Source organism: Gossypium hirsutum, chromosome A05, assembly GCF_007990345.1.
Source record: "Gossypium hirsutum isolate 1008001.06 chromosome A05, Gossypium_hirsutum_v2.1, whole genome shotgun sequence".
NCBI lineage: Eukaryota > Viridiplantae > Streptophyta > Magnoliopsida > Malvales > Malvaceae > Gossypium > Gossypium hirsutum.
This window is the reverse complement of record NC_053428.1, coordinates 43,631,011-43,653,861: the sequence shown is the minus strand read 5'-3', so window position 1 is coordinate 43,653,861 and position 22,851 is coordinate 43,631,011. Positions and strand designations below refer to the sequence as shown.

At 36.0% G+C, this 22,851-nt stretch overlaps 1 non-coding gene across 1 annotated transcript; it reads left to right on the top strand.

Moving 5' to 3' along the window:
• The first annotated feature begins 22,510 nt into the window (after positions 1-22,510).
• LOC121230062 (small nucleolar RNA R71) lies at positions 22,511-22,617 on the top strand. Its single transcript, XR_005928014.1, has one exon. It is a non-coding gene; the product is annotated as a small nucleolar RNA R71 (small nucleolar RNA).
• The last annotated feature ends 234 nt before the right edge of the window (positions 22,618-22,851 follow it).

Here is a 22,851-nt window from a genome sequence, read left to right as displayed (position 1 = left end):
GCAGCTGGGTTCGTTCGAATATATTATGCTAGCCAGTCGTTCATCATTTGGAAGAAGGCTTCTTTAGCCTTTCCTCCCTACTACCCATCACGGGTCTAGAATCAGACGGCGCTGTCCCTTGAACGGGAGCGAGTGCATTACTATATGCAAATAGATTGTAAAATGTTAGGAGTCATCATAATATCATAGTTTATATATGGCATATGGCATGTATAGCTAGACTCTCACATACACTAAGTTAGTCTTAGAATCGACTAAATTGTAGCTCTGATACCAATAAATATAACACCTCTCACCTATATTCAACACCAAAATAGGGTTATGGAGTATTACCAAATTTACAGCACATTTAAATATATTTTTCTCATACATCAAAATAATACATGCAATCATGATTCAATCTTAATCAATTTGTCCCTAATACGAGCCTGCGAGGCCCTAAACATAAATTAAGTGGTTTGGGACTAAATCGATAACTTAAGAAACTTTCACGAAACTTTGAAATTTTTTTCTCAAAATAGGGGACACACGCTCTTGTGGCCAAGCTGTATGTCTCACACGACCAAAAACATGCCTGTGTCATAAGCCGTGTGGACATAAATTCGATATAATCATAAACACATAATTCAACAACTGATTATAGGTATAAAAATTTACATCAATTAAAAAACCTCTCAGATACTCATTCACAAAACTATATGCTTTCTTCACCATTTCTTCGATTCAAAGCTAATATGGTTTATGCACATACTTGTACCATCTTGTACTAATCTCACACACATTCTCGTCTTTCATTTACCCATTGAACCATTTGGAATAAAAGTTGGATACTCAAGGGTCTCACTCGATAAGTACCTATACCATGGCCGGTAGCCAAATCAAGGTAACTTATCTACGAAGTACTGATACCATGGCCCGTAGCCAATCAGCCGCTATGCACGGCCTAAAGGCAAATCGGTATAACTCACACCTGAAGTGCTATATCATGGCCCGAAACCAACTCAACGTATCCCCTAATGACATGTCACTAGCATCCTAAACTATTCCTAAGGTTCAACTGGGATTTTGAATGTCAAATCGTCATCGAATCACTACCGTTCATATCCAGAGTCTCATATTCGCAATTTATGGAATATCAAAGCATATAAAATACATTTATATTGAAATTTATCACATACGAACTTACAATTAAGCTCCAAAGTGACCAATTGTTTCAAACCCTTACATTGTTTATTCTTTATTGAATTTTGGCAATAATAAAGAAAGATGAACAAAATTTTAACTTTGGTTTTACTTGTAACAACCCGATTTTAGCTAAATCAGAATAATGGTTTCGAAACCAAAAATTTGATCTCAAAAAATTATTTTAATATTATTTTTGATATCTACAACATGTTATTTGATTGTATGAAAATTTTGTGAGCTAATTTTATCGACTAGTTGGTTAATTTGATAAAAAGGATGAAATCGCGTGAATGCAAAAGTTGCATACTATTTGTTTAAAGTGCTTAATTACTATGATTAATTAAATTAAAATTCCTTGTGATGATAGTAGACCATTGGTAGTGTTAATGGACATTAATGGACATGCATTATAAATTTTTATGTTTATTCATTAAGGGTAAATAAGTAATTTATGTAATTAAGTTAATAAAAATATTACAAAACATGATTTTTGTTCATCCTTTTTGACATTGCCGAAATTCCAAGGTGAAAAACACCATTTTTATGCATATTAGGGTTCGACACACTCCTAGCTAGATTAAGGTACGATTTTAGCTCGGTTTTTGATGATTTCTATATTTTTGTAATTGTTGCAGCTCAATCTAGCTAGCCTATGCCTTAGATTTCAAAGCTGCTAAAGATTTTGAGAGATTTCATTGTTGAATCTATGTGTTCTTTGAGGTTTAATGTTGAAATATGAAACCTTGATGATAGGTTTACATGTTTTGTTAAGAGATTTTTTATGAAAATTCATAATAGGGATTAAATTGTGAAATGTGCAAATTGTGTTGCTGAAATGTGAAATAAATGAAAGTTTTGGGCTACTTGGGACATATATATAATTCGGCCAAGCATTGGTTTTGTTGAATTGTGTGAATTTTGTGTATTTGTGAAATAGGGACTAAACTGATTAAAAGAGAAAGTTTAAGGGCTAATGTGTAAAAATGCCCAAATGTGTGTTTTTGGATTAATTGAATGAGTCGATGAATAAATAACTTAATTTTGAATTCATATAGATCAAGAAAGAAAGAATTCAGATTTAGATTGGGCGAAAAACAAAGTTATCGAGTAGTTGACTCGATCCATTAATTCTGAATACGAGGTAAGTTCGTATGTGATGATTACATGATAAATGTATGTTAAAATGCTTTAATATTGCATAAATTGTTAAAACGGAATTATGGATAATGTATGAATTGTGAAAATGACTTTACGAATGCATTCAATTATAGAAACGAAAAGTATGAAAGCCCGGTTGAACCTTAAGAATAGTTTTGGATACTATTGACATGTCAGTAAGTGATACGTTGAGTTGGCTTCGAGCCATGATATTAGCACTTTGGGTGCGTATTTTACCAATTTGGCTTCGGGCCATGCATATTGCATGATTTGGCTTCGGGCCATATAATAGTTTTTTGAAAAAGTTACCTTGATTTAGCTACGGACCGTGGTATAGGTACTTATCGTACAAGACTCCTGAGTATCCAATTTCTATTCTGAGTGGTTCAACGGGTAAACGAATAATGTGGTTGAGAAAGAGGTTAGTACAGGGCAATATAGGTATGTGCAGAACCTATTCGAGTATTAAATAGTGAAAGTTCGATAAGTTTGTACTTGATCATGTTTTGAGACATGAGAAAGGTTTGTAGTTACTGTGTATATAGTTTTGTCATGTATAATTGGTTGATTTGCATTTATTCGATGAATTAATTTATTCACATACGAGCTTACTAAGCTATGAAGCTTACTTCGTGTTATTTTTCTATGTTTTATAGTGAATCAAGGCTAGCTTGGATCCGGGAGTCGTTGGGAACTTCATCGCATTATCAAACATCTAAGTTGGTACTTTTGAATTATACAGTTATGGAATATGACATATATAGGCTAGATGTGGTATTTTGGTTGTGATTATAGCCATAAGATTTGGCTTGTAAATGATGTTAATATTAATATGTGTTTGGCTATTAGAAATGGTTGTTAATGACTTTTGTAAGATGTTTATAATGTCTTGTGAGATGGTTTGTTTTGGTATATTAAGTGAAATGGTTGTATTTGTATAGCATGAATTTTGTATGAATTGGGATTTATTTTGGCTACCCTTTTGAGTATGGAAATTGTACATTTTGTCTTGTGAAGGTACATTGCAGTTGAGGTGGCAAATTGGCCTTGGAAATGACCTATTTTTGTCCACAAGTACAGAGACACGAGCGTGTGTCTCAACCGTGTGCGACACACGGTCATGGTATACAGTCATGTGTCCCCTGATGATGCTTAGAAATTAAGTCACTGAGTTACACGGTCTATACACATGGGCGTGTAGTCAACCTTGTGGCCAAGTCAGTATACCTTCTAGTTTTCACACGACCTGGCACACGGGCGTGTCCTCGGTCGTGTGATACAAGTCAGTATGTATGCCCTATTTCTATATGACCTAAGACACGATCATGTCTAAAGCCATGTGAGGCACACAGCCTACTCACACGGGTATGTGACCCCTTTATGGTTGAGATTTTTTCTATGTTTCTAAAATTTTCATATGTATTGGTTTAGTCCAAAACCACTTCTAAAGCATGTTTAAGGCCTTGTAGGCCCTTATAAGGGACAAAGTGTTTGTGATTAAATGGTATTTGAGTATGAATGCATAAATGTATTAGTTATGCTATAAATGCATAAATGTATTAGTTATGCATGTTAAGTGATGTGTATTGATCGGTAATACCTCGTAACCCTACTCTGGCGACTGATACGGGTTAGGGGTGTTACATTTTATTAGTATTAGAGCTACAGTTTAGTCAATTGTAGGGCTAACGTAGCTTGTGTGTGAGTCATCTATAAATGCCATATATACTCTGCGATAGTGTGATGATTCTTGACAACTTAAATTTTGTTTTCATATAGTAATGGATCTCGAATGAGTTGTAGCTGATAATGTAGAGAGTAATGTGCCCGCTCCCACTCAAGAGGCAGCGCCATCTGATTCTAGGCTTGTAATAAGTAGCCACGAGGGAGAGGCTAAACAAGCCTTTTTCTAAATGATGAACGAGTGGTTCATGAAGTTCGTTCGAATGAATCCGGGTGCTCAACAACCTCCAGCCCCACCTATTCCTCAACAAATCCCTGTTGTTCCTCAAATTATAGATCCGATGCGGTTGAACAAGCTGCCAGTAGATAAGATTCATAAATATGGGGATGAAGAGTTCCAGACTACTACTGATGATGATGCTGAGAGAGCTGAGTTCTAGCTCAAAAATATGATTTGAGTATTCGATGAATTGTCCTACACTTCTGATGAATGTATTAAATGTGTTGTATGTTTGCTGAGAGACACCGCATATCAAATGTGGAACATGTTGATATCTGTGGTTCCGAAAGAACGAGTTACTTCAGAGTTCCTTCAATCTGAATTCTGAAAGAAATACACCAGTCAAAGATTTCTTGATCAAAAGCACAAAGAGTTTCTAGAAATAAAACAAGGTCGAATGACTGTAACCGTGTAACACCCCTAACCCGTATCCGAGCTGAAATAGGGTTATGAGGCATTACTAAACAATACATCTCATTCACATACATTTATACAATCATAAACAAAATTCATTCACAATGTCCCTTACAAGGCCCTACAAGACCTTAAAACATGCTTAAGAGTGGTTCGGGACTAAACCGATCACATATAAAAATTTCCAAACACTTAGAAAAATTTCATGAAATCATAGATCACACACCTGTATGAAAACAGGGCATACATATTGACTTGTACCACACGGCCGGAGACATACCCGTGTGCCTTAGCTGTGGTCGAAATTGACTTGGGTCACACGGCTAACCACATGCCTGTGTGTCTAGGCCGTGTTCAAGAATGAATTTAAATTGTAGGACTTCTCCAGGGGCCACACGGCCTGTAACATGACCATGTATCACACACGGCTGAGACACATGCTCGTGTCTCTGCCCATGTGGACAAAAATAGGTCATTTGAAAAGCCAATTTTGCCACCCTTTTCTTATGCATATCAATCAACCTAATTAGTACAATTTCAAGACATTTATAAACAACCAAACACCAACCAATATGTGCACATCTCATGTCATATATACATAACCATCTCAATTACTCAATTCCATAACCAAAACATGTCTTTTCAATATACTAAAATCATATAGATTGCATAACTTCTAAATGCATTTCATCATCATCTTAACACCTATTATATGACATAAAACTTTATATGACATAAAACTTACCATTTCTAAATCCCATAACTAATCCATCACTAAGCATTATATACATCATATAACTTACCAAATTTAAAAGCCAAATCTCATGGCTAACATCATGACTCAAAATATACCAAAATATCACTAGCCTATACTTGCCATATACCATATATACAAGGTTACCAAAAATACCAACGAGATAATCGATAGTGTGATGACGTATTCCCGAAGATCCCCGAGCCCGCACTAGCTTCAATAATCTAAAAAAATACAGACAAATAACACACAGTAAGCTTCATAGCTTAGTAAGTTCGTACCAAAAACACTCAACAGTTCATATTATCTAAATCATCAACTAATAAACACTTAACAGTTCTCATCTCTTCATTCAATTCTAATCCATAACCATTTATCATGTATATACCATTTCATCAAGTTTCATACACATAGTATCAACTACCACATAGGTATTATAAGTACTTGTACTTTCCCATATTTATTTATTTCATCCTCATCTCTTTGTTCAATACGCTAAATCGTTCAGATATCTTTCAATGCTTTAAGAACTCACACACTTAGTGCGTAAATGTTTAGTAGAAGCTATAGCGATATCGCACACTTAGTGCTACATAAACCAAAGCTATTTCAGTTCGCACATTAAGTGTTGTGTATAGCCAAAGCTATCTCAAAATGCAAACTAAGTACCAAACATCGTAGACTTGTCGTCGTACACAATCGTAGTCGCAAATATACAGTTTATGCAATATTAAAGCATTAAAAACATAATTTTAACTTCATTTATCACATACGAACTTACCTCGTACTCGGAATGGACAAATTGGATCGATTACTCTATAACCTTCAATGTTCCTCGATCTAAATTTGAATTCTTCCTTTCTTAATCTATATGTATTTAGAATTAACCCATTTAATCACCAATTCATTCAATTTCATCCAAAAACACATATTTGGTCATTTTTTCACTTTAGCCCCTAAAATTACACATTTTGACATTTTAGTCCTTAATACACAAAACACCAAATATACAAAATTTCATCAAAACCATGCCTTAGACGAATCTTCCTAAGGTCCCTAGCAGCCCAAAACTTTCATTTAATCACACATTTAACCCCATATTTTACATTTTCACAAATTAATCCCTAATATTCATTTTTACTCAAAATCACTTTACAAAACATGTATATCAAGCACCAAGCTTTCATTATTCATAATCAAACATTCAAAAACTCAAGAATTCATCAATGGAAACTTTCAAAATCATGAACAAATTTAGAAAGTAGGGTACGGGCTAGCTATTACTTAAAGCAACGATCTCAAAAACATAGAAATCATCAAAAATCGAACAAAATTCATACCTTAATTAAGCCACACAAGTGTCTAATGTTTTTGAGCATTCAAAACCCTATTTCATTTCTCATTTTTGGCAATATAGGTGGAAGATGATGAATAAAATGGTTTTTGCTTAATTAATATTAACATTTTAACCAATTTACAATTTTAACCTTAATTTAAACCATTTAAAAATATTCATTTTATGGCCATTTGTGTCCATCTCCAATATCTATGGACTAATTACAACATAAGGACCTTTCATTTAATAAGCCATGGCAATTAGACACCTTTATCAAATAGAATGTAACTTTTTCATTTTACGCGATTTAGTCCTTTTCTCAAATTAACCACTTAAACGATAAAATTAACACACCAAGCTTTCACAGTTATCTAATCCCATGCCATAAGCAAACAAAGTAATATTAAAATACTTTTTTAACTGGGATTTGTGGTCCCGAAACCACTATTCCAACTAGAGTCTAAACCGGGTTGTTACAACTCTCCCCCTTTAGGGATTTTCATCCCCGAAAATCTTACCAATGAATAGGTTTGGATATTGCTTTCCCATAGCATCCTTAAGTTCCCACATAGCTTCTTTAACCTCGTTTCAATGCCATAATACTTTTGCTAATGTAATTCTTTTATTTCTCAGTTCTTTGATATCACGAGCTAAGATTCGAATCAGTTATTCACTGTATGATAAATCTGACTAAATCTCAATTTCGGTTCGGGAAATAACATGTGAAGGATCAGATCTATATCGTCGAAGCACCAATACATGAAATACGTTATGAATCCTTTCTAACTCAGGTGGCAACAAAAATTTATAAACAACCGGTCCAATACATTCGATAATCTTATACGACCCGATAAATCTCAAACTTAACTTGCCTTTACAACCGAACCGAAGTGTTTTCTTCCAATGAGATACTATCAAAAACACTTGATCCCCGATCTGAAACTCAATATCTTTCTGTATCAAGTCTGCGTATGATTTTTGATTATCCGAAGCTACTTTCAAACTATTACGTATTACTTTCACTTTTTATTCTGTTTTTCAAATCAAATCAACCCCGTAAATCTTATTCTCACTAAGCTCTGTCTAGTACAATGGTGTTCGACATTTTTGACCGTATAAAGCTTCGTACGATGCCATTTTAATGCTCGATTGAATCTATTATTATACGTGAATTCAATCAATGACTAATACTTTTCCCATGTACTTTCAAATTCAAGAGTGCAACATCTCAACATATCCTCAAGTATCTGAATAACTCGTTCGAATTGACCATCTGTCTGTAGGTGAAAAGCAGTACTAAAATGTAGTTTTATACCTAGTGCATCCTGCAATTTCTTCCAAAAATGCGATGCAAATCTCGAATCTCTATCCGAAACAATAGAAATAGGTACTTCGTGTAATTTCACAATCTCAGAAATATACAATTCAGCAAGCTTGTCAAGCAAATAATCTATACGCACCAGAATGAAATGAGCTGATTTTTTCAATCGATCAACAATGACCCAGATCGCATCTTTCTTACTCGGGGATGGGGGTAATCCCGACACAAAATCCATAGTCACTCTATCCCATTTCCACTCATGAATCATAACCGGTTGTAATAACCCAGACGGAACCTGATGCTCAGCTTTTACTTGCTGACAAATAAAACATTTAGAAATGAACTCTGAGATATCCTATTTCATGCCATGCCTCCAATAAAGTTGTTTCAAGCCATTATACATTTTCGTGCTTCCCGGATGAATAGACAATCGACTACTATGTGCTTCATTCAAAATCATCTAAGTCAAATCTGAATTTCTCGGAACACATATTTGGCCTTTGAATCTTAACCAATCATTAGTATCAACTTGAAACTTCGAATAAGGGTTCGAATCACATTGAGCTCGTTTAGCTAACATTTCATTATCAACTTTCTAAGGTTCACAAATCTACTGTAAAAACAACGGTTTCACTTTCAACTCAACTACAGTCAAGCCGTCATCAGATAGAGCTAACTGAGTATTCATTGTACGTAGAGCATAAAAAGATTTTTGGCTTAATGCATCAGCAACAACATTAGCTTTTCCCGGATGGTAATCAATCACTAACCCATTGTCTTTTAGCAATTCTAGCCATCTCCGCTGTCGTAAATTCAAATCTTTCTGAGTCATCAAATATTTCAAACTCTTATGATCAGAATAAACATGACGTTTCTCACTGAATAGATAGTGGCAGTAAATCTTCAAAGTGAACACAATCACGGCTAACTTAAGGTCGTGTGTCAGATAATTCTTTTCATGCGACTTTAACTATCTCGAAGCATAAGCTATAACTTTGCCTTCTTACATCAAAACACAACCCAGGCCGTTCATCGAAGCATCACTATAAATCACAAATTCTTTTCCTGGTTCTAGCTGAACTAACACTGGAGCTTTCCTGGTTCTAGCTGAACTAACACTGGAGCTTCGATCAAATAAGCTTTCAGTTGATCAAAACTTTTCTGGCATTTATCTGACCATTCAAACTTTACTTATTTCTGAAGCAATCTTGTCAACAGAGTTGCAATAATTTAAAAGCCTTTCACAAATCGTCTATAATAACCAGCTAGTCCCAAAAAACTGAGGATTTCAAATACATTTCTCAGAGGCTTCCAATCCATTATTGTAGAAATCCTTCTCGGATCGACTCGAATACCCGATGCTGACATGATATGCCCCAAAAAACCAACTTCACTCAACCAAAATTCACATTTACTGAACTTTGCATATAACTACTTATCTTTCAGAGTCTGCAATACAATTCTCAAATGCTCGGCATGCTCAATTTCATTTTTCAAATAAATCAAGATATAATCTATGAACACAACAACAAATCAATCTAGATACGGTCTGAAAATACGGATCGTTAGGTCCATAAAGACTGCAGGAGCATTCGTTAGTCCAAAATGCATAACTAAGAATCCATAGTGTCCGTACCTCGTTCTGAATGTAGTTTTTGGCACATCGGAATCTTTAACTCGCAAATGGTAATAACCAGATCTCAAATCTATCGTTGAAAACACTGAAGCTCCTTTCAATTGATCAAACAAATCGTTAATTCTGGGTAAAGGATATTTGTTCTTGATCGTCACTTTATTAAGTTGTCGGTAGTCTATACACATTCTCATCGTGCCATCTTTCTTTTTTCACAAACAACACAAGAGCACCCCAGGGTGAAAAACTCAGTCGTGGAAATCCTCTATTAGTTAATTCTTGCAACTGAGCTTTTAATTCTTTTAACTCTGCTAGAGCCATTTTGTACGGAGCTATCGATATCGGCGTTGTACCTGGCATTAACTCAATACCAAACTCAACCTCTCGAATCGGTGGTAATCCCGGTAACTCTCTAGGAAAAACATCTAAGTAATCATACACAACTGGTACTGATTCAATCTTCTTTTCAAGCACTATCGTATCAAGCACATAAGCAAACTAAGCTTCACAACCTTTTCTCAGATATTTTTGAGCCAACATCGATGAAATCATTGCTGAAAAACTATTCAGGTCATCTGACTCAATTCGGATAATCTCATTATTCTGACATCTCAAATCTATCGTCTTTCTTTTGCAATTCATAACAGTATCATGCAACGTTAACCAATCCATACCCAAGATTATATCAAATTCATCAAATGGAAATAACATTAGATCAGCCAAAAAAAAAATATCCCGAATCATTAATGGACAGTTCTTGCACACTTTATCAACCATTACGCACTTGCCTAAGGGTTTTGATTCTTTAATTACAAATTCAGTAGCTCTACAGGCAAAGTCTTACAGGATACTAAGTTCACACATACATATGAATGAGTTGATCCTAGATCTATCAATGCAATAACTTTAGTATCATAGAGAGTAAAAGTACCAGTAATAACATTTGGAGATAATCCTTCTTCATGAGCACAAATAGCATAGGCTCCTGTACGTGCTCTAGCATCCGATCTTGTAGCAGTGTCTCATGTCACACCTTTACCACCACTCATTTTTCTAACATTATGGGATGGTTTCCCTCTAACTGTAGCGTTACTCGATCTCGTGTTCTGAACATTATCTTTTTTAACTAACCCTGGGCAATATTTAATAAAATGATCTCGTGAACCACAACTGTAACAAGATCTGTTATTATTTTTCACCCAAAAATTTCCAAAATACGGTCTTCCACACTGTTGACACTCAGGTTTAAGATCTTTTACCTTACCAACACTTGATACCAAGTGGCTTGAGCTTTAGTGTTGGTGTATTTCTTCCCACGATCTCTATTCTGATATTCCGTTGAAGCTGTTGATGGATTAAAATAGTCTCTAGATATCTTTGATGAGGAATGATAAGATTTATTCAGCAATCTCTTCCTCGAATCTCTTGCTTCTGAATCAACCTTTTTCTTTTCTTTGCTGAGATCCTCAGCTTTACAGGCCCTTTCAACTAACACAAAAAATTCTTTGATTTCCAGAATCCCGACTAGAAGTTTTATATCTTTATTCAATCCATCAACGTATTGTTTACACATGACCTTTTCAATAGAAACATATTCCCGGGCATAATTGCTTAACCATACAAATTCTCTTTTGTACTCAGTGGTAGTCATTCGGCCCTACTTCAATTCTAGAAACTCTTTATGTTTCTGATTGAGAAATCTCTGGCTTATATATTTCTTACGGAACTCGGACTAAAAGAATTCCCAGGTAATTTGTTCTCCAAGAACCACCGATGTCAACATTTTCCACCAATGATATGCATTATCCCTCAACAACGATACAACACATTTGATACATTCCTCTAGATTACACGACAGTTCATAAATACTCTGATCGTGTTCTTGAGCCAGAATTCTTCTCTCTCTGCATCATCATCAACTGTTGCCCGAAACTCTTCAGCCTCGTGTTGACGAATTTTATCAACAGGTGGATTACTCAACACTTGCAGCACAACTGGAACTTCTTGAGAAACAGGTGGGGGTGGAGGTTGTTGAGTAGCCAGATTTGTTCGTATGAATTCCATGAACCACTCAGTCATCATCTGAAAGAAGGCTTGCTTAGCCTCTCCTCCCTGACTATTTGTAATAGGCCTAGAATCGGCCGACACTGCCCTTTGAGCGGGAGCGTGCATATTACTTTTTGCATCCTTAGCTATGGCTCGTTCGGGATCCATTTTCTATATAAAAACACATTTTAACTGTCAGGAATCATCACACTATCACAATTCATATATATGAAATGTATAGCTAGACTCTCACTCGCTACATTAGTCATACAATCGACTAAACCGTAGCTCTGACACCGATTAAATGTAACACCCCTAACCCATATTTGATGCCGAATAGTGTTACGAGGTATTACTGGACAATAAATCTCATTCACATACATTTATACAATCATAAACAAAATTCATTCACAATGTCCCTTACGAGATCCTACAAGACCTTAAGACATGCTTAAGAATGGTTCGAGACTAAACCGATCACTTATAAAAATTTCTAAACACTTAGAAAAATTTCATGAAATCATAGGTCACACGCTCGTGTGAACAGGCCGTGTACCTCACATCGCCACCTGACACGCCCGTGGCGCAGGTCGTGTGAAAAGAGGGCATACGTACTGACTTGTACCACACGGTCGGAGACATACCCGTGTGCCTTGGCCGTGGTCGAAACTAACTTGGGTCACACAGCTAACCACACGCTCGTGTGTCTAGGCCGTGTTCGAGACTGACTTTAAATTGTGGGACTTCCCCAGGGGTCACAGGTCCGTGTAACATGACCGTGTGTCGCACACACTGAGACACACGCCCGTGTCTCTGCCCGTGTGGACAAAAGTAGGCCATTTGAAAAGCTAATTTTGCCATCCTTTTCTCATGCATATCAATCAACCTAATTAGTACCATTTCAAGACATTTATAAATAACCAAAAACCAACCAATATGTGCACATATCATGTCATCTATACATAACCATCTCAATTACTCCATTCCATAACCAAAACATATCATTTCAATATACTAAAATCATCTACATTGCATAACTTCTAAATGCATTTCATCATCATCTTAACACCTATTATATGCCATAAAACTTACCATTTCCAAATAACATACAGTAAGCTTCATAGCTTAGTAGGTTCGTTCCAAAAATACTCAACAGTTCATATTATTTAAATCATCAACTAATAAACACTTAACAACTCTCATCTCTTCATTCAATTCTAATTCATAACCATTTATCATGTATAAACCATTTCATCAAGTTTTATACACGATTTATCATGTATATACCATTTCATCAAGTTTCATACACATAGTATCAACTACCACATATGAATTATACCTACCTGTACTTTCCTATATTTATTTATTTCATCTTCACCTCTTTGTTCAATATGTTAAATCATTCGGATATCTTTCAATGCTTTAAGAACTCACACACCTAGTGCATAAATGTTTAGCCAAAGCTATAGCGATATCGCACACTTAGTGCCATCACATTGAACCAAAGCTATCTCGGTATCACACACTTAGTGCCACATGAACCAAAGCTATTTCAATTCACACACTAAGTGTTGTGTACAGCCGAAGCTATCTGGAAACGCAAACTAAGTGTTAAACATAGTAGACTTGTCATCGTATACAGTTGTATCACAAATATACAATTTTATGCATTATTAAAGCATTAAAAACATAATTGTAACTTCATTTATCACGTACGGAATTACCTAGTACTTGGAATGGACGAATTGGATCGATTACTCTATAACCTTCGATTTTCCTCGATCTAAATCTGAATTCTTCCTTTCTTGATCTATATGTATTCAAAATTAACCCATTTAATCACCAATTCATTCAATTTCATCCACAAACACGTATTTGGTCATTTTTTCACTTTAGCCCCTAAAATTACACATTTTGACATTTTAGTCCTTAATACACAAAACACCAAATATGCAAAATTTCATCAATACCTTGCCTTATCCAAATCTTCCTAAGGTCCTTAGAAGCCCAAAAATTTTATTTATTCACACATTTAACCGCACATTTTCACAAATTAATCCCTAATATGCATTTTTACTCAAAGTCACTTTACAAAACATGTATATCAAGCACCAAGCTTTCATTATTCATCATCAAACATTCAAAAACTCAAGCTTTCATCAATAGAAACTTTCAAAATCATCAAAAAATTCAAAACTTAGGGTATGGGCTAGCTAGTACTCAAAGCAACGATCTTAAAAACATAGAAATCATTAAAAACTGAGCAAAATTCATACCTCAATTAAGCCACACAAGTGCCAAATGTTTTTGAGCATTAAAAACCCTATTTATTTTCTCATTTTCGGCAATATAGGTGGAAGATGATGAATAAAATGATTTTTTTAATTAATATTAACATTTTAACCAATTTACAATTTTAACCTTACTTTAAACCATTTAAAAACATTCATTTATGGCCATTTATGTCCATCTCCACTATCAATAGACTAATTTCAACATAAGGACCCTTCATTTAATAATTCATGGCAATTAGACACCTTTATTAAATAGAATGTAACTTTTGCATTTTACGTGATTTAGTCTTTTTCTCAAATTAACCACTTAAACGATAAAATTAACACACCAAACTTTCACAGATATCTAATATCATGCCATAAACACACAAAATAATATTAAAATATTTTTTTGACATAGATTTGTGGTCCCAAAACCACTGTTTCGACTAGGGCCGTGCTGTTACAAATAGGGTATGAAAGAGAATTTGTATGGTTAAGTAAGTATGCCAGGGAATATGTTTCTACCAAAGAGATTATGAGTAAGTGGTTCATCGACAGGTTAAACGAAGATATAAAACTACTAGTCGGAATTATAGAGTTGGAAGTTGTTGTTCTGGTTGAAAGGGCTTGTTAAGCCAAAGATTTTAGCAAAGAAATGAGAAAATAGATTCAAAAGCTAGAGACTCGAGAAAAAGATCGATGATTAAGCCATATCAATCTTCATCAAAGAAATCCAGAGATTTGTACGCTCGCTCAAATACTTCAAATGAATATTCGAACAGAGATCATAGAAAATAATACTCAGGTTCTAAAGCTCAAGCTACATCAGTATTGAGTGTTGGCAGTGTGAGAGACAACAAACCCGAGTGTCAGTAATGTGGGAGACAGCATTGTAGAGAATGCTGGAATAAAAGTAATAAAGCTTGTTAAAAATGTGGTTTCCTAGATCACTTCATCTGAGATTGCCCTGAGCTGGATGAAAAAGATAAAGTTCAGAATGTGAGACCAATTAACACGTCGAATAGAGGTAGACCACCTAGAATTTCCAGAAATGTAAGTGGTAGTAAAGGGGCGACAAAGGATTCAGTTGTGAGATTTGAGGCCAGAGCACCTACTAGAGCCTAAGCTATTCTCGCTCAAGAAAAAGCGTCATTTTTAGATGTTATCATTGATACTTTCACTCTTTATGATACTAATGTGATTGCATTGATAGATCTAGGATCAACTCATTCTTATATATGAATGAATTTAGTATCTAGTAAGACTTTGCCTGTAGAGTCTACTGAATTTGTGATTAGAGTATTGAACCCCTTAGGCAAATGTGTTTTGGTTGACAAAGCCTGCAAGAATTGTCCGTTAATGAATCGGGATTTTTTTTGGCTAATTTGATGTTGTTGCCATTCAATGAATTTGATGTGATTTTGGGTATGGATTGGCTAACGATGCATGATGCTATAGTGAATTGTAGACGAAAGACAATTGGATTGAAATGTCAAAATAATGAGACTATTAGAATTGAATCTAATGATCTGAATAGTTTTCCAGTTGTAATCTCATCTATGTTAGCTTAAAGATTTGTGAGAAACGGGTGTGAAACTTATCTTTCTTATGTACTTAATAAAAAAGTGACAGAAATAGAGATTGAATTAGTACTTGTTGCGTGCGAGTATCCAGATGTATTTCCCAAAGAGTTACCGGGTTTACCACCTATCAGAGAGGTTGAGTTTGATATTGAATTAGTACTGGGAACAACGCCGATATCGATAGCTCCGCATAAATGGCTCCAACAGAGTTAAAAGAATTGAAAGCTCAGTTGCAAGAGTTGATAGATAGAGGTTTTGCTAGATCGAGTTTCTCTCCCTAGGGTGCACCGGTGTTATTTGTGAAAAATAAAGATGGCACGATGAGAATGTGTATAGACTACCGACAGCTCAACAAAGTGACGATCAAGAATAAATACCCTTTTCCACGAATAGATGATTTTTTTGATCAGTTAAAAGGAGCAACAGTGTTTTTGAAAATTGATTTGAGATCGGGTTATTACCAATTACGAGTTAAAGACTCAGATATACCAAAGACTACATTTAAAACATGGTACAGACACTACGGATTTCTTGTTATGCCTTTTGGACTAACAAATGCACCTGCTATTTTTATGGACTTGATAAACTGGATTTTCAAGCCATACTTAGACCGATTCGTAGTTGTATTTACTGATGATACTTTGATTTACTCTCGTGATGAATCTGAGCATGCCGAGCATTTGAGAATCATGTTACAAACTTTGAGAGGTAAATAGTTATTTGCAAAGTTCAGCAAATGTGAATTTTGGTTAGCAGAGGTTGGTTTTTTGGGACATAAAGTTTCAACCGCGGCTATCCAAGTTGACCCAAGCAAAATTTCTGCCATTATAGATTGGAAGCCTCAGAGAAATGTATCTGAAGTCATTAGTTTTCTGGGACTAGCAGGCTATTATAGACGATTTGTGAAAGGATTCTCGATGATTGTGACTCCAATGATACAATTGCTTCAAAAAGATGTTAAATTTGAGTGGGTCAGAAAAGTGTCAGCAGAGTGATCGATTTGAGTGGGTTAGAAAAGTGTCAGTAGAGTGATCACGATTTTCATGTGACAGGTTTTAAATAATTATAATGAATCATTCTTGAAACTAACTATTATCACGATGCAGGCAAGTGTACCTATCAAACAGTAGTATAGTTTTAGCAAGACCGGGATTGTCGAACCCAAAGGAACTAAAAGTACTAGTAATGACTGTTTTTTTATTATCTAGCCTAAAAATAATGGGGTTTTGTTTTAACTAACTAACTATCTAAACTAAGAATTCACAGAAAGTAAAATTGGGGGATTACTTTTAGAAAACGATTGAATTAAGACAATACCTAAGGAAAAATCCATCTAGACTTTACTTGTTATTCTGGCTCCGAATCGGACGATTTATTCATTTAACTTGTTCCGTAGAGATCCCTAAGTTATGTTATTATCCCTATTCAAGACTAATAACGTCTAATCCATAGATTGAATAATTAAGACTTTTCTCTAATTAACACTATAGGGTTACATTAGCTCGATCTATGGATCCCCCTATTAGGTTTCACCCTAATTCGGCAAAATCTTGTCACCCTGTCTCTAGGCGCGCAATCAACTCCGGTTAATTATGACAAATGTACTCCTAGACAAGGTCTATTCCTCCTCTGAATAAGAGTTTATCTTGAATCAGTATCCTGGGATATCAAAACAAGAATTAAGAACACATAATTAAGAACAAGTTAAATATTTATCATACAATTCAGAAAACAATAACAAGATTCGTCTTAGGTTTCATTCCCCTTAGGTATTTAGGGGATTTAGTTTATAACTAAAAAGGAAAACATCTCAGAAGAGTAATGAATACAAAACATAAAGAAAACCCAAAACTTCTGAAGGGAAATTGAAGGGAGATCTTCAGTCTTGATGATGAATCCGACTTCTGAGATGGAACAATCGGCTTTCTTCGAGTAATTCTTTCCTTCCTCCCTGTGCCTCCCCTTTTTTTCCTCCTCTCGGGTGTATTTATAGGCTCTGGAATGCCTAAGAACCCTCAAAAGTGGCATTTTTCGAATTGGACTCAACTTGGGCTCAGTAGGGGCACGCCCATGTGACACGCCCGTGTATGATTACTTCAACCCGTGTTTGAGCCTGTTAGAACGGCACAGGCGTGTGTTCTACCCGTGTGAGTTGTACTTCGATTCTGCCAAATTGACACGGCCGTGTGGTCTACCCGTGTGAGGAAGTCTAGGCCGTGTTGATTTTGTACTTTGGCCCATTTTCTCCGTTTTTGGCCCGTTTCTCGCTCATTTCGCTCTCTTATACTCGCCTAAGTATAAAATATGAAATTAAGGCATTAGGAGCATCAAGCTCACCAATTCTAAGGAAAAATCATCCATAAAATGCTTTAAGCATGGGGTAAAAATATGTATAAATTACAGTTTATCAAATACTCCCACACTTAAGCATTTGCTTGTCCTAAAGCAAAATCCTCAAGTTCATAATCAAAATAAATTCTTCTCAACTTACAATTTCTATCGATAATATCTCAAAATAATCCACAGGTAATCATACATTAAGAATTCAATTAAAAGAACATCAAAGTCTCAAACATTCCAAGCTGAGCATTTTATCCTGAAAACATAGGTGTCTCCCCTCATCTAACTAATTACCTTTGATTCAGAATATCACAGAGTTTCACATCCTCACTAAAGATTCACTCAAATCACTCGAGGTGTTTAAGGACAATGAATGAAGCACTCAATAGTCAATAATGAAAAGTCATTACCATAGGCTTGCATGAAAATCAAATCTCCACCACTATAAATTGAGTTGACACATCAATCAAAAGGTCTTTAGAGGGTTAAAATGAGGCTTGGTTAGGGGGTGTGGTCACAAACTAAAAAAAAGGTTAGAATCGAGATCGAATTGAAAAATTGCCTAACTAGAAAAAGAGTTAATCATCACTTGCATACAGCAGAGCTTCTTCTCAGAATATGGAATTACTAATGTGTATACACAGTTTTTTTTTTAATAACAAGTTAAATAACATAGACTAACTATTAAGAACAAGACATAGCTGAGCAACTATTTCAATTCAAATCTTAACAAAAATAGGGATCAAATTTAATTTAGAGGATTTCAACAATAATGGTTTAAGGGTTAATATTAAGGGTAATATAAGAAATGGTTTGTTAGGCTCAGAGGGGTTTACTAAGGGTTAATCGTGGAGGTAGGTTTTTCATGGCATGAATGGGTTAATCCTAAGTGTCTCTATCATCTTGACATATCAAATCAAATAGTGTCGTCTTGACATGCATAATCAGGCAAGTTCTAGAATAATAGTTCAATACTAACGCACTCAAAGCAATAATAAAAGTGAGCATGAAAGAATAAATAGATGCTCAAAAGGCTCAAAAATCTCACAAAAATTATGGCTTTTTTTATGTTTAAAACTTGTGAATTCCAACTCAAAGTAATACAAAAACTTTAGGGAAACAACCTACAATTTTAAATTCCTAAAGATCAACTTATCATGCTTAATTCCCTAATGTCTTAAAGTTTAAACAATCAATGCATAAATGCCTATGTTTTAATTCAATATATATTAATCAAAATCATAACTTAATCAAAATTTATCCTAAATATGATATGAGAGCTTTTCAAGAGAACAAAGCTGTCATTCAAGGATTTTTCTGATAGTGAAATGAATTCCCCCCCCCCACACTTAAGATGTACATTGCCCTCAATGTACAAAGATAAATATAGGAATATAAATATAAGATAGGGAGAGAAGTGAAATTTCATGAGTGATGAACGAGTTTCCTTGAACTGGAGTTTCAGAGAATAATCGGCGTGAGGGTGGAGGAAAATTCTCCGACGGTGGTAGAGGTTCATTAGTCCATAAGTCCTGCGCCAAAAGAATATTATATCTAATGGTAGCTATGGTCGTGAGCGAGCAGGACATGGCAGTCGTGGAGAACCATTCCCGGTGGAGTTTTTAGTTCCTATGTGATGATGAGCTTAGGAGCTCTATATAACTGTGACCGAATCAAAAACTTTTTAGGGGGTATAAACAAGAATAATTACTCTTAATGAAATAACCGATATTGATAATAATAAAATAAAAGTCTAAAAAATAAAAATAATAAAAAATAGTGTTAATAAAAATTAAAAACATAAAATAATAAATAAATGCTTTTAAACATCTTCATCACTAGATGGTTCGTGAGGTGGGACTGGCGATGAGATGTGGAGGTGCTGACAAATCTGCTGTAGAGTAGAGGGCGTGTGGACTTGCAGCGGCTAGGGTTAGGGCTTTTGTGTAGGGAAGACAATGAATAGTGTATCCTATCTATAGATTTTGGGGCACACGGCCATGGAGCATGCCCGTGTTCCCCAATTTTTGTCCGTGTGACTCATGAATTTTGAATTTGGGCGTGTCTGAACAATTACTCCACGCCCGTGTTCCTTGGGCGTGCGGATGCACATAGTTGTGTCGCACGACCGTGCCTGGCTTCGTTTGCTTCTCCCACGCCCAGCTATGTATGCCCACGCCCGTGTTAGTTTAATAGGTTCGACCACGGTTGCTTGGCACGGGCGTGTCGTACGCCCGTGTTGATTTGACAGGTTCAGCCATGGGTTCCAGACACGGGCGTGTCGAACGCCCGTGTTGTTTTGGCAGGTTCGTCCACTGTCATTTCGTACAACCGTGGTGATTTATCGTAGCTCGTGTTGGGGAAATCTTTGCCCTATTTTCACACGGCCCTAAGCACGCCCGTGTGCTTGGCCGTGTCAGTGTGGAAAAACTGTATTCAAGATCTCTGTTAGTGAGTTAGGTGTTAAATACTAAAATTTAAAGAAATTAATATTGTTAGTGCTCAGGTTGCCTCCCTAGAAGTGCTTATTTATAGTCTAAGTTTGACTTACCTCTCCCTTGAATGGTCATGGTGGTTCGAGGAGTTTAAACTCCTCATTCCTACTATCATTCTTATCAAAGTAAGGTTTTAGACGGGTGTTGTTTACCTTAAAAGTGCCGAACTTGGGATGACTTACCTCGACTATACCGAATGGGAAAATGCTAAGTACCGTAAGAGGGATTTCTTCATTCAATGTGGTAGTGACAATGTGAGGATTTGCGGCATCTAATAAGACTTTATCTTCAACCTTAAGTTGATGTGGGAAGGTGTTGAGCTCGTTCTGGCGTAGTTTTGGTTTATCATGTGTTATCGGTTTATGCGTCTGCCATTCATCTAGTTCCTTGATTTGTAGCCTTCGATCTTCATGAATAGGTCATCTGCTACTGCTTAAGAATGACTCATGTTCTTCCTTCAGACTCATTTCCTGTAAAGTAGGTTGTACCAGATTGTCAGTTTTAGTAGAATGGTTTAGATGATTATCTTCAATTTCTAATGTGTTGCCAAAATTGCGAGCTTGAAGGGTGATTGTTTCGTCTCCCACACGGAGTGTGAGTTGCTAAAAAGGGCCGTCCTAAAATCAAAGGAGTGTTGTTGTCCTCCTCTATGTCTAGAATAATGAAGTCAACAAGAAATATGAATTTATCGATTTTAACTAGCACATCTTCAATAATACCCCTAAGAAATCTTTTAGTTTTAGCTGCTAATTGAATGCTCATCCTAGTCTGTTTGGGTTTCCCAAGACCTAATTGTTTAAACATTTTATAGGGAATGACGTTAATACTAGCCCCTAAATCAGCTAATGCATTATTAACATCAAAACCACAAATTAAGCAGGGAATCGTAAAACTCCCTGGATCTTTTAGTTTGTTGGGTAGTTTATTCTGTAGAATAGCTGAGCAAATTGCGTTTAGCTCCACATGCGATGCCTCGTCCAACTTCCGTTTGTTTGCTAAAAACTCCTTTAAAAATTTCATTGCGTTTGGCATCTGCGATAGGGCTTCAATAAACGGTAAGTTAATATGTAATTTTTTTAAGAGTTTAAGGAATTTACCAAATTGTTCATCTGAGCGGTCTTTCCTTGTCGCGTTGGGGTATGGCACACGAGGTTTATATTCGACATTCACTAATTTGTTTTTATTATGACCTACCTCACATTGACCTCTGCCTACCATAGTTTCTTGTCTCGATTCTGGCTCAGGCTCAACGACTCCTCCATCATCTTGAGTATTAATTGCGTTGAGCTGTTCCCTTGGGTTGGGTTCAGTATTACTTGGCAAGCTACCTTGTGGTCGTTCGGAGATTGGTTTGGACAGCTGGCCTATCTGAGTTTCGAGCTCTTGGATCGATGCTTGTTGATTTTTAAGTGCTGTCTCGGTGTTCTGGAAACGGGTTTCTGACACCGAGATAAATATAGATAGCATCTCTTCAAGGTTGGGCTTCTTCTCTTTTTGGTAGGGTGGTTGTTGGTAGCCTGGAGGTGGTCTCTGATTTCCTTGAGCTCCCCATAAGAAATTTGGGTGGTTTCTCCAACCTGCATTATAAGTGTTACTATATGGATTATTTTGAGATCGAGGATTATTACCCATGTAATTTAACTGCTCATTATCCATGTTGTGGCCATAAGGTTGGTATTTTGAATTGCTTGATCCACCTCCACTTGCTTCGCACTGCATTACTGGTTGAACCTGTGAAGAACTAAGAAAACCATCAAATTTTTATTCAAGAGTTCTACCTGATTAGAGAGCATGGTGACCGAATTGACATTATAAACACCAGCTATTTTCGTAGGTTTTGTCCTTATGACTTGCCACTGATAGTTATTTAGTGACAACCCCTCTATAAACTCATAACATCTTCAGGTGTTTTCTTATTGATGGTTCCACCAGCAGCAGCGTCAACCATTTGCCGAGTCAAAGGATTCAGGCCATTATGGAACGTTTGAACCTGTAGCCAAAGCGGTAACCCATGGTGAGGGCACCTTCTCAGTAAGTCCTTGTATCTCTCCCATCCGTCGTAAAGAGTTTCTAAGTCCATCTGCACAAACAAAGAGATATCATTACGTAATTTGGTCGTTTTAGCCGGCGGGAAATATTTTAATAGAAATTTTTTGGTCATTTGTTCCCAAGTAGTGATTGACCCTTGTGGTAACGAGTTCAACCACTGTTTAGCTTTGTTCCTCAATGAAAAGGGAAACAACCGAAGACGTATGACATCATCAGAAACGCCATTGATTTTAAATGTATCGAATACTTCCAAAAAGTTTGCTAAGTGAGCGTTGGGATCTTCATCCTATAAACCATC